A 13,437-nucleotide genomic window follows, 5' to 3' on the forward strand; every position below is an offset into this window, starting at 1 on the left:
GAGGGAAAAATGGGTTTTTTCCTTTTTTTTTTCCCTTTTGGGTTTTGTTTTTTTTCTTGGGCTTTTTTTGGTTTCCAAGTTGTTTGTAAAGGGTGAGATGGTTGTTATTTTTGGTCATATGATATAGTGACAAGGCCTCATCTCTGTTTCATTAGTTGTTTTGTTTTCTTTAGAAAGCCATGGTAGCAGTTTGTTTTTTTGGCAAATTTTTCAGAGGGGAGCAAGATTTACTATTTCAAGGAATTTGTTATTGAAGCTAGGTCTAGTTGCAGCTTTTTAATGGGGACATATCGCAGTTTTGTAGTACTAAATTGAAAGTGTCAGAGGAGAAATATATTTTGCTATGGATGTATTTGTATGAAATGTTGGTTTGGATGTGTGTTTTCTTCCTAACTAGAAATGCAGGGGCATGGTCACTTAGCGTGACTGATCTTGGAAAACACTCTAGGGGCTGTGGCGAGAGTGAAAGGCAGCGCTCAGAAATGGTAGTGATTGGCTCCCAGCCATCAGCAAACAAACCTCTGAAGTGCTTTGCTACCTTGATATGATAGCAGGCATCCTGAAGATCTGTGAACCACATCCAATTGCCCTTACTCAGCAGAAATAAAATAGAATGAACTGTGTCTATTTCACAAACTGGTTTGTGTGACCCAGATCCCCAGTTTTCGTTGGTATTAAAGAAAACCTCAAATTCTAATTGGATGACTCTTCCTAGCAGCTTTTAAATTTATATGGCTGCTAAGTCTCATTAACTGTGTGGATCATCATGGACTTTTTTTCTGGAGGTGGAAGGGAAAAGGGAATGGATTACCCTCTGGAAATTACCTTTAGCACTCTAGAATCTGAAGTTATGCTGAACCAATCTTCAGGATGTAAAAATAGGTGCACCTAACTGATTTGAGTGCAGCAGTCGGGCAATTTAGGAGGATTGCTATGCTTTCTCCATAAAAGTACTGCAAAAGTCCTGGTTAAGCAGTCCACCTCTGCCTCTAGGGCATAGTCTGTTAGAATTACCTTCCCTTCCAACCACAAGAAGGTCCATCAGGTGGGAGAGTCATGGTTAACTCCAATTTATGAAATCATATATTCTACAAGGAGCTCAGATTTCTAGAGAAGGACCTTTGCAGGGTTGAGATGCAAACTCCCACTGTAGAGTCTTACCATCTTATTGACTCATAGGTGAGTGCATCTTTAATCTTAGGCCCAAAAAGAGTTAAGCCATCATAGGAGTTCACAAAGGATGACTTAAAACCTTCTGCAAAATCAAAAAAAAAAAAAAACCACATCCAGGCAAGGTGGTGTATTTTAATGCCAGTGCCTACTGGTCTGGCTGTGCCATCAGCTGCATTAAAAAGCACTTGCATGGTCACATTTAAGGTGGATTGTATTGTCAGAATCCTGAAGTTCATTTTCTGGAGATCCACAAAAATACTCCTGAGAGGGACTTGACAATTTCCTTGGTCAGTTCTTTCTGAATCTGTATATGTGAGCCAAAACATTCAGAGATCTAAAGGGCAAATGTCATATTTCCCAAATCTGTCCAATGCCCTATACTCAGTTGAGGGGGGGGGGTGGTGAACTAATGAACTCTCTTCTGATAGTTCTTCTCTAGTGACTGCTGCTACAATCACAGCACCTACCGGAGGACACTTGTTCCTGTGTTTCCTGCCCTTAGGTGATCTTTTTTTTTTTTTGGGGGGGGGGGGGGCAGGTTCCACCAGATTAGGGTCCTTCAATGCCCATTAAGCTACAAGGTTGATTAGGGGCATCAATGGGTGGTACTACCCAGGACAATGTTGAGCTGGCACCAAAGGCTTCCAAAACACTAAATCATATAAAGGGTCTTGATAAACCCCTCCCCCAACTTCATCAATTTGAGTAAATCGCCAAAGGTAAAGTCTTCAGAAAGGGAGAGAGGGGAACCCCCCCCCTTCTCCGAGTCGGTGTTTTCGGTGAATGAATCTGGAAAATATCTATGTGCTTCTATTTGAATTGTCTGCTTTTTGTGGAGACCTTCTGGGAGCAACAGAAGGTTCTGAATCTGAAGGGAAACTGATAAAGCAGATCTCCTTGGAAGCCTTTGGAACTGGCTGCCCCTGTCTGACAAGATGAGGTGGACAGGAAGCAGACCCCGTATGGGACTTAGATGGAACCACACCGGCTGGAGACACCATATCGTTGAAACATAACAAAACCATTTCAAAGGGCTCAAAAGCTGAAGCTGCCACCAACACAGAGGATAGTCTCCAATTTGATAAAGTGAACACTCAGAACGGATGACAAATGGCCCCGAACCTGATCGCATATCTGAGCTATCTTGGTCCAAAGCCCTAAGAGAGTGGGACAGCTCTGAGAATCAGTGTCACCCCCCTCCCCCCGGAACTCTTCACCAAAGCTTTAGCTCTGCATCGCCTCTTGATCCAATGGCATCTGTGTCAAGAGAGATAGGGAAGCAGTTGGTGAAGTTGTCAGCAGCTTTGGTGCAGACAATGGTGCTCCGGTTCCAGTTGGATCCAATAACACTGGCCCTGAAGGGATGATTGGTACACATTTGGGAAGTGGATGGGGTATGATGACCAGTACTCTAACTTCTCAGTGGATGGTACCAGGATAACCCAAAGTTGAATTTGCCCCCTGAAAATCATCCTGTTGACATCTTGCTTGATGAGACTAAGTGAATGAGTAGATGACCCCACCAATGGTAGTCTGAATATGTTGTCTCCTGAAGAACAAGGAAGTGCAATCTGGGACTCCCTATTTCTGAGGAGTACCTAGCTCTGAGATTGGAAACAAGAAGTAATCAGATCTGATCTATGAGCACTTTTTTGGGTCAGGCGCAAGCTAAGATGTCAGCTCTGGAGAATGCTTTTTGGCAGCTTTGATGGGAGATTTGCTCTTTGCTTTCTCCCTTTTGTCCTTTTCCAATCTGCCTCCTTTTTTGTCTTGCCCCTTATCCTTAGGTTTAGGCTTATCTTGTTTCTTAAAATAGGACAAAAAGGAGGTTGCCTGTGTCTGTGCTGGAAGGAGCCCTTTGAGAACTAGCTTGTCCTAGTCTGAATGGCCCTAGCACTAATTTCAGTGCAGGACTGGTAGTCTACATCCAAATGGGCAGCACCCAAGCAATACACAGTGTGGTTCCTGGGATGGGAATTTGTGCCCACACATTTTTGAAACTAGAGTATTTAGACATGGTGAAAATAAAAGGAAAAAATCCTAGACGTTATACAGAGCACACAATCCCATTAACTATATATTTTCTTTTTGACATTACAATAGACCCTGGCCAAAAGGTGAAAAAACAGAAGACAGACTGCAATTGTACAAAGAACGCAACTATAACACTACAACTACTACTTTAAGTGTTCAGAGTTTTAGTAAGAGAGCAAAACTCTGTAGAAGGAGCAGTTAGCTTTGATCCACAAAAGGATACAGCAAACTGAGGGCAGCTCTTTCACACGTTTGAGGACTTAAAGCACCAAACAATATCGGAGTAACTAGGGTGAAGTCAAAGGAATTATGGGTAGGGGAGGAATCAAGAGTTCTGGATCTGAAGAAGTTTCAGTCAGTGCAGAGGTTGGATCTGGTTGGATCCATATGTTCGAACTGGATGACTATACGGATAATGCAGTTGGACATGAATTTTTTTTTTAAACAAATTCCCATAAAAATTGTTTTACATATAGTTATTTTCGTCCCATTTTACAGTGTCCTTCTAAACATTAATGACAAAGTGTGATACATGCTTTACCATCCACCCACATCTTTAACAAAGTCAAAGTAAAATTTTTCTCAGCCACATTTTCTTGCAAAGCCATACTTCACAAATGTGATGGGTGAACAAACGGGAGACTATAAAGCATCATTTTCAGTGTTGCTGGTCTTCCTGTTCATCTCCATCTCTTAATACTAGACTGTGGTTCAAGTCCAAGGTACTCCTGTGATTTTCAGTCTCTCAAGCACTTTCTTCTGAGACATTGGAAAAATGTTTCACTGACAAGTCTCTCTATGAACTTTGTCAGGAGAAGCAGTGTCCCCTCATGTTTGCTGGGTAACTGTTAGAAAAATAATTTCTTCCTTAGCCTGCCCTACATCAAGGTGTGCTCTTAATCCTCCAGGAAAAAAAAAATCTGAAGATAGTCAAATACAAAAGCTTGAATCTCACACTTATGCCACCGATCAGGGAATGTTGAGAGGCAAATTTGCTTCTCCTCTGCCTGGTGTACAATGAATAACAATTTTCCACAAATAGCATGCTGTTTCCAAGTTTTAATACTTTTTCCATTCTGCCATAGCCGGCTTTAGGCACCAGCGAACGTTGTGGTCGCTGGGGGCCCCATATTCCCCGGGGCCCACAAACACAGCAAGTTATCTTATCCTGATATTTTGTAACATGTCTGTCAAACCAACAAAAGTTAGTACAGCATTCTTGTATACTTAATAAAACACGTGGATAATGACTCATTTACACCTCCTTTAAAATTCAAAGATATTTCTGGTTATAGTAACAGTATTATGTGAAGTACCAGGCATCAGAATTCCATTAAATAGTTTACCACTGACATATTGCCCGTGGCTTAGTTAAATCCTGCTGTTGGACATTTTCTCCACTAAAACTACATAGCCAACTTTAGGTCCCTGCTATACCCGTGGGTGCAGGGGGCCTCCCTTAATCATCCTTTAATGTGCGGGGGCCCCACAAAAGCTGCCTCAGGTTGGTGAAAAATGAAATGTATTAATTTGCTTATGTTCTTTAACCTGAACGGGGTTTGATATGACCCTATTAAGATGAAGATAATAATGAACATGAGCAAGGTAAACACTAGAGATCAGCAGCCCAGAGTGACTTATCTCAGTGCAAAATTTTGGATTTTAAGAAGAGCTAATACTTCTGAACATCAGGGATGGTTTTCTCTTTCAGGGAGTTTTATAAATAAAAGCATAGCACAAGATAGTGTAACTCTCAATTCCTTTGCTTAAGAATTCAGTGCAATTCCAAAAATAGAATAAAGGCTCAGAATCAGGGTTACATTTTAAATATTACTCTAATGCACTTAAAGTTAGTAGAAAAAGTTATGTACTCACCATAAAGTACAGTTGTGTACACTTACCATAAATGTAGATGTTAGAGTGTTATTCACTGTTGCAGTCATCACATTTGGGTTATCTGCCTGCAGGCAGCCCTCAGCTGGCCTGAATACCAGAGTCTTGGATTCTTGCATCGGATGCGGTCTCTTCTTCCATCACGTCAGGTCATCAGGGGTATAAAACATGCAGCCAATGCCATTACATCAGTTTTCCTTGCCCCAGATGTCAGGTGCCCCCACAGTGCGAAGCAATTTTATATTATGGCACACCTCCATCAAAAAGCAAATACACCAGAAAACTTAAATACACTAAACAAGAAGGAAAGGTAGAGCCAAGAGAAGTCAGGAGGCTGGAGGCAGGGTAATCAGGACTGCAACAGTTAATACACTTGAACATCTACATTTAAGGGAAGTGTACACAACTGTACTATGTTCTTTGTGTTTCACTGTTGCAGTCATCACATTTGGGTTGATTCCCAAAGCTAAGGAAGGGAGGAGGAAGTTAGAGAGCATTAGGGACAGCTATTAAGCCCTGCAAGACTGCAGTAGCAAAACCAGCTCTGGATTTAGAAAAAAAAAAAGGCATGTGGTAATGCTTGGTAAAGGTATGTACAGAGTTCCTGGTAGCAGCTTCTAGGATGTCCCTGGTAGGGACTCCTCTGAGAAAGGCTGCAGAGGTAGATGCAGCCCTGGTGGAATGAGATCTTATCCCATGTGGGGTAGGTTTTCCATGGTGCTTGTAGCAGAAATGAATGCAATGGGCTATCCACTTCGAAATGGTCTGCTTTGAAATGGCCTTCCCCTCGGCTCCTGCAGCAAAGCCAACTAGCAGCTGTTCAGTTTTTCTGAGAGGCTTAGTCCTGTCCAAATAAAATTCAAGTTGTCTATGCATGTCCAAAGAGTGCAGTATTCTTTCTCCTTTGTTTTGTGGATTAGGGAAAAAGGTAGGCAAATGAATGGACTGATTTAGGGCCACACTAGACACCACCTTGGGCATAAAGGAAGGATTGGTTCTGAGGGAAACCCTGTCTGCATGGAAGATAATGAAGGGTTCCATTGCCATGAGGGCCTGTAATTCAGACACTCTTCTTGCTGAAGTGATGGCTAGAAGAAAGGCTGTTTTCCAAGAAAGGAATTTCAACTCTGCAGTTGCAGCTGGCTCAAAGGGAGGGAGAGTGAGCTTTTCCAATACAAAGTTAAGGCCCCAGGCTGGAGTAGGGTCTTTCCTGGGGGGTCTTAAGTTTTTGGCCCCTCCAAGGAATTGCTTTAGCAGGGGGTGAGAGAAGACGGGTGGCTCAGTATTATAATGTGCTGAAATGACAAAGGCATGAATTTTAATTGACGAGAGGGATAGGCCCTTGTGGAGCATTCCTGTTAAGTACTGAAGAATGAGGTAAGCTGGGCACTGTTGTGCCCATCCTCTAGCTCCAGGAACAGTATCTTTTCCACTTTTCAGCATAAGACTTTCTAGTACTAGGCCTCCTTGCCTCCAGAATGACATCTAGCACCTGCTTACTGAGGGATGCTATTGGAGAGCTCAATGAATTAGCCAGGCTGCAAGGTTCAGGGTTTTAAGCAGAGGGTGCAGAATCTTGCCTGCCTGCTGGGACAACAGGGAAGGGGTCTGAGGCAAGTGCCATGGTTCCAGCAGTGTCCTACTGCGCAAGAGGGGGTACACCAGTGCTGGCGTGGCCAGTCTGCTGCAATCAGTAATTGTCCTTGGCTTGTCCTATTTGATCTTTAGCAGAACCTTCCAGAGGAGAGGCAGAGGAGGAAAGGCATAAACAGAGAGGCTTTCCCAGGTAAAGGACAGGGTATCCATTTTCCAAGCTTGACTGTGGGAAGTCCTTGTGCAGAATTTGTCCAATTGGTAGTTTTGAGGGGAGGCAAACAGGGCTACCTCTCGAGTCCCCCATTTGTTCCTCAAAGAGGTTGAATATTTTTGGTTCCAATTTCCATTTGTGTGGGTCCATGACATTTCTGCTTAGGTCATCTATCAGTGAATTTAGATTGCCTGGCAGGAAATGAGCTTGTAGGTGCACTTGGTAGCTCAAGGCTGAGATCCACAGAGCCAGGGTATGAGTGGGTTCCCCTCAGCTTGTTTATGTACCACATAACTGTGGTGTTGTCCGTCTTTACCAGTAATTGCCCTGGAAGGATGTGGTCTTTGAAGGCTGTCAGGGAATTCTGTACTGCTAACATTTCTTTTTGGTTAATATGCAGGTGCATCTGTCTCGGGTTCCATTTACCCTGAATGCACTGCCCTGCCAAGTTTGCCCCCCATGCATAGTCTGATGCGTCTGTTAGGGTTTGGGCGGCAGGGGGTAGAGTGAAAGGGAGCCCCTTGTTGCGGTAGCAGGCCTCTGCCCACCAAAGGAAATCTGTCTTTATACAAGGAATGATAAGAATCATTGATTCTAAGTCCTGAGAATGTTGACTCCATAGGCATTTTAGACACCATTGTAGTTTCCTCATTTGCAGTCTTGTATACGGAATTAGTAGAATGCAAGAGACCATGAACCCCAGGGCTTGCAGAATTTTCCTTGCAGATAGCTGGGGCTTTGTGGCCAAAAGTTTGAAGTAGGTTGCCAAATAAACTTTTCTCTCTAGAGTGAGGAAAGCCATCTGGGAAGTTGTGTTCAAGCTTGCTCCCAGGAATACAATCTGTTGGCAGGGTACTAGGTGAGATTTCTTTTCATTTATGGTGTACCCCAGTGAGGTTAGAAGTTTCTTTACGAATGCCAGATGTTTTAATGGCAAGTCCTGGCTTTCTACCTGAATGAGACAATCGTCGAGTATGGGTATATTTGAATATTTCTCTGTCTGCAGAATGCAATGGCTGGAGCTAGACACTTTGTGAATACCCTGGGCGCAGTAGATAAGCCAAAGGGAAGTGCAGAGAGCTCATAGTACATGAAGCCTGCCCTGAAGCGCAGGTATTTCCTGCAAGATTTCCTTATTGGAATGTGCAGGTAAGCTCCTTTAAGTCTAAGGTTGCCAACCAGGCATCTTTGCCTAGCATAGGAAGCAGCTGTTAAAGTGTTAGCATTTTGAATTTTTGGATTACCAGGAAGGTGTTTAGAATAGAGAGGTCCAGGATAGGACGCCAGATGTCGTCTTTTCTGGGTACCAGGAAAAGCCTTGAATAAAACCCTTGTCCCCATTCTTCTGCTGGCAAAGGCTGAATAGCTCCAATACTTAGAAGAGAGAGAACCTGCTGTTGGGCCTCAGCCCACTGATTTGGTGGTAGATCTGGCCAACCGTTTGAGGTTGGCAGGGTGTGGAAGTGGAATCTGTATCCTTGGGAAACTACATTTAAAACCTATTTGTCCTGGATAAGGAGTTCCCAGGTTTTTGCATGCAGGGCGAGTTTTCCTCCTAAGGGAGCAGGCAGTTGAGCAGGGCTTGGAAGGGCTAAGAGTAAGTCATTGTGCCATTTTTCCGTAGGGGGGTGGCTTACTACTCCCTGCTTTGAAAGTGGGAGCCCCCCACTGCTTAGGCCTGTGCACAGCCTGGAAGAGACTGGAAAGGACCAGTTCTTTGAAGGTCAATGCCTACTAAATCTGGGAGGCTGTACTTGTAGGAAATCTTTAACAATTTGCATAGATTTAGCTTTTTCCTCCATCCTTTTGAGGACTTCTGCTTTATTGCCAAACAAGTGGTCTTGGTTTAAGGGAGCATCCAGTAATATTGCTTGAACATGATCTAGCAAGTTTTGCTCCTTAAGCCAAGCATGCCTTCCAAGTACAGACCCAGTGACAGCAGCCCTGCAAGATGCTCCTAAAAATGGTCAAAACCACATTGTAAAGTATGTTTACCAACTTGTTCTGCAGAATGCATTAAATCCTGTAATTCTTTGTGTTCAGCAAGATCATGAATCAACATAATTTTCTGTTTAAGTAGTCCCATAATATGCTGCTGGTACTTTAACATATGAAACTGGCAATTTAAAGCCCTAATGGCCAAAGTAGCAGAAGTGTATAAAGGGGTAGGATTTTTGGCAGAAGTAGCCTTAATGCCCTTTGGTCCTTGGGAAATGGTCTCTGGATCCACAGTAGGATTCTTGAACAGGAACTTGAGAATCAGGTACTCTAATAATGGTCAGGTTTTCTGGGAGCTGGAGGTAAAGTGTCTGGGGAAAGGCTGGATTCCAAGAAAACATCTACAATGTCCAGAACAGGAGGGATAGCTAAAGACCTGTGTTGAGGAAGGAGTAAGAATTCCCCGAGCCTCTTTTTGGAGTCAGAGTAATCTTGGCTTTCCCAGCAGAAATGCTCCCCAAGAGTGTGCAAGGTTTCACAAAAGAAAAATCTTCTGGAGGGGAAGCAAAGGGAAGGGAATCCTCTGCATCAGAACCCTCATAGGTAGATAAGGGCAAATCCTGATCATCAGAAGCAACAGAAATATCAGATTCCTGATAAGAGGGGGAAGGCTGGCTTCCCCTAATTAATGTAATAAGGTCTTTGGTCATTCTAAGCATTTTTTTTTTAGACATATGGGCCTGAGCATGCGGTTTGGACGTCTGTTTTCTAGATGTGGATCGAGTTTTAGGCCTGGATGAAGAAGACGGCGTTGGTTTAAAATGCAAGTCTGTAGGCCTGAATACACCCTCAGTAGCCGGTGCCTGCACAGCTGTTCCGGACCCATCCAAGGTAGACACATCCACAGGTTCCATAGTCGAAGCATCTCGCGGCATACCGGACTCCGAATGGGTCTCAGAGGCCTGCGCATCTGAGATAGTGGGTATAACGGGCTGCGAAAGCATCCAAGTACCGATGGACTGATGACTAGCTTAACGGAAACGTCAGCAGTTTTGGACCTATGCGGTCTCTCTGTCTTTACATTTTTTCAGAAGATCGATAGTCAGATGGCTTAATGAAGCCATTTTGGAGTACTGATACAGAGTACCAAATAATTTGCTGCATAGCTAGCCCACGATTAATAGTTTGGGGGTTGAACAAGGCACAAAATAGACAGCGAAGGATGTCGTTATCTGGACCTAAGCAAGGGATGCAATACGAATGAAAATCTTTATGAGGTATTTGCTTTCCACAGGTTAAGACAATTGTTAACTTTTACTGACATCGGATGGAGCAAGAAAAAGAGATCCCCAATGGGGTACTTATTTTTTTTTGAAGACTTCGGTTCTGAAACTCTAAAACGAAAATTTCAGGAGTCTGCCGACGGGCACTTGCGAACTGCTTTCGCTTCGGGCACCGTCCGGCAAGAAAGACCAATGTAATGGCGTTGGCTGCATGTTTTATACCCCTGACGACCTGACGTCATGGAAGAAGAGACAGCATCCGATGTAGGAATCCAAGACTTTGGTATTCAGGCCGGCTGACGGCTACCTGCAGGCAGATAACCCAAATGTGATGACTGCAACAGTGAAGCACGAAGAACATCGTTCTGAGTAGTTAGACTTAATTTGTCATCAACCTGTGGGTTTCGGATCTGATATGGATCCGAGCCGGCTGCTCTCCAAGCTAAGATCCGAGCTCCTCCCCCTTACCCATACTACACTGCAATCTCCTTCCAACCCTCAAACAGTGTTTGCCACCCACAGCATGACACACAACAAGAGACATAACCTGACCTGATCACACAGACTAGGCTCACAAAACAGAGAAAGTCTGAGTCCAAGAACTATCGCAAACTACTAAGGTCAGGGGGAAGGAGGGAGGGAAGGTTGATGACAAATTAAGTCTAACTATTCCGATGGAATGTTATGGTGAGTACATAACTTCTTTACGTCATCAACCTATGGGACAGAGTCCCCAGCTACCAAAGACTTTGGGAGGCCCTTAAAAGAAGGATATTCCAGAGCAATGCAGAACCAAAAAAGCCCTTCCACTAGATACCATGTTGAACTTATGAGTAATAAAAGTGTGAGAGGAAGCCCAGGTAGCCGCTGAACAAATGTCATCCAGAGAAACTCTGGACCAAAAGGCAGCAGAAGTAGCCATAGAACGAGTAGAATGAGCATGAACCCTGTCTGGTTCTGGTAATCCATGATCCTTGTACACCTGCAAAATACAAAGCGAGATCCACCTAGCAAGTGTCACCTTTGAAATTAGTTTCCCCAAAAAGGGCTTTGCAAAGGAAACAAATGGCTTATCAGACTTACGGAAGGGTTTAGTCCTATGTAAAAGTGTAACTGTCTGTGGACATACAGCAAATGAAGCTTGTATTCCCCTTTATTTTGAAAGTTAGGGAAGAATACTGGGAGATTAATAGACTGATATTTGACTCCGAAGCGACTTTAGGGAGGAAAGAAGGGTTTGCCCTTAAAGACACCCTATTCTTATGAAAAACTAAGTATGGGGGTTTCATACACAAGGCTTGAAGTTCACTCAACTAGCTGAGGTGATAGCCACCAGGAAGGCTTTCTTCCAGGACAAGAATTTTAAATCAACTGACGCTGCGGGTTCGAACGAAGGCGCAACTAAGGCCTAAGAACCAAGGTCAAATCCCATGGAGGGGAAGGATGCTTAATCAGAGGTCTCAGCAAAAAGGTGCCTTTGATGAAGGTCTTACAAATCCTAGAAGGAGCTAGTGAACCTGAATTTTCTTCTACATGAAAATGGAATATAGCCACCAGCTGGACCTTAACAGTGGAAGAGCTGGCCCCTGTTGGAAAATCTGAGAGAAATTCTAATACCACTGGAATTGGGGCAGTAAACTGATCCAAATCTCTCCGAGAAGCCCAAATGGAGAAACGCTTCCATTTACTAGGGTACACTTTTCAGGAGGAGGACTTGTGGGCTGCCACCAGATTGGACTTAACAGGATTCAGTCCAGGAGTCCTCGCAGTTAGTGAAACTGGATCAACCAAACAGTAAGCTTTATGCTGTCCAGATTCGGGGGAGGAATTCCGGAGGGATGACAAATGAGATCCGGAATGGGATCCAATATCCAGGGTGGAGCTACTAGAGGAGACCGTAGGCAAGGGAACCAAACTTGACGAGGCCAGAATGGGGTTATGAGGATAATCCTGCTCCCCAACCGATGAGCTTCCTGCAAAAATGTTGTCATTAGAGGTAGCGGGGGATACGCATAAAGAAGACCAGGTGGCCAAGCATAGACAAGAGTGTCTCTGGGGGCTCCCCCCCCCCCCCGAGGGGGAATCTGAGCTAAAAACCCGCTGCACTTTACGCTGGACGGCGATGCGAAGAGATCGCAGCAAGGCTGACCCCACTTGAGGAAGATCTGTTCTGCTACACAAGGGTTCAGAGACCACTCTCGCAGGGTAAAAGGATAGTCCTGCTCAGTTTGTCCGCCAAAATGTTGGACCGACCCGGAATGTGCGTTGCTATCAGAAAATGGTCGGTGGAGATCGCCCATTCCCACACTCTCATGGCCTCTCGACAAAGTGGGTAGAACCTGGTTCCCCCATTTGCTGATATACCAGATCACTGACATGTTGTCTGACTGAATTGCAATCGTTCCCAGAGGGAGAGAAGCATGAAGGCCCTGCAAATGCTAGAAGGACCACCCTCATCTTTAGAACACTGATATGCAGAACGGTCTCATTTGGGGACCATGTGCCTTGGACAGTCCTGCCCGAGCAATGCCCCCCCACCCTAGACGAGAGGCATCCGTGGTCACCATGGCTTGGGGAGGGGTCGCAATAAAGGGGCGTCCTTCTTGAAGATCCTTGGATTGAAGCCACCAGATAAGGGAAGTTTTGCACACCTTGCTTAGAGGAATCGGGCAACTTAAGGGCTGGTATAACACAGTGACCACTGAACTTGTAACATCCATTGTAACACTCATGTGCAGACGTGCGCAAGGAACCAGACTTACAGCTGCTGCCATAGATCCCAAGGCCCTCAGAACTAGTTCTGCTGGTGAACAAGTCTGAAGAAGTGCCAATACACGGAGGGTCAGATTCCAAAGTTTGTCTGGAGTCAAAAATACTTTGGTCTGGAAAGAATCTATTCTTACCCCTATGAATTTTAAAATCTGAACAGGCTGGATAGAGGACTTTGCAAGGTTTATCGTGATACCCAGTAAATTTGACAGCTGAAGGAAAGAATTTCTGGCTTGAACAGGTTGAGGCCTGGAGGGGGCGGTGAACAGCCAGTTGTCCAGGTTTGGAAAGACCAGAATGCCCTGGAGCCTTAGGTGGGCTGCTACAACTGCCATGACTTTGGTAAACACCCTCAGGTCTGTGGTGAGACCAAAGGGTAGGACCCTGAACTAGTAGTGATTGGCTCCATGCCGAAAGGGGAGAAACCTCCTGGACCACCTGTCCATTATAATGTGGTAGTACGCATCCATAAGTTCTACACAGCACATCCAGTCTTCCTCCTGCAAGAACGGCAGGGTGGATTGTAAGGTGACCATCCGG

General features: G+C 44.6%; 1 protein-coding gene across 1 annotated transcript in view; it reads right to left on the minus strand.

Moving 5' to 3' along the window:
- The window catches only part of LOC122814932 (PARP1 binding protein), a 929,076-nt gene that overhangs the window by 733,706 nt on the left and 181,933 nt on the right, over nt 1-13,437 (minus strand). The gene's annotated exons all lie outside the window — the stretch shown is intronic.

This window comes from Protopterus annectens, chromosome 11.part0 (assembly GCF_019279795.1).
Source record: "Protopterus annectens isolate FY-2018-M chromosome 11.part0, PAN1.0, whole genome shotgun sequence".
In the NCBI taxonomy this organism is placed as follows: Eukaryota; Metazoa; Chordata; order Ceratodontiformes; family Protopteridae; genus Protopterus; species Protopterus annectens.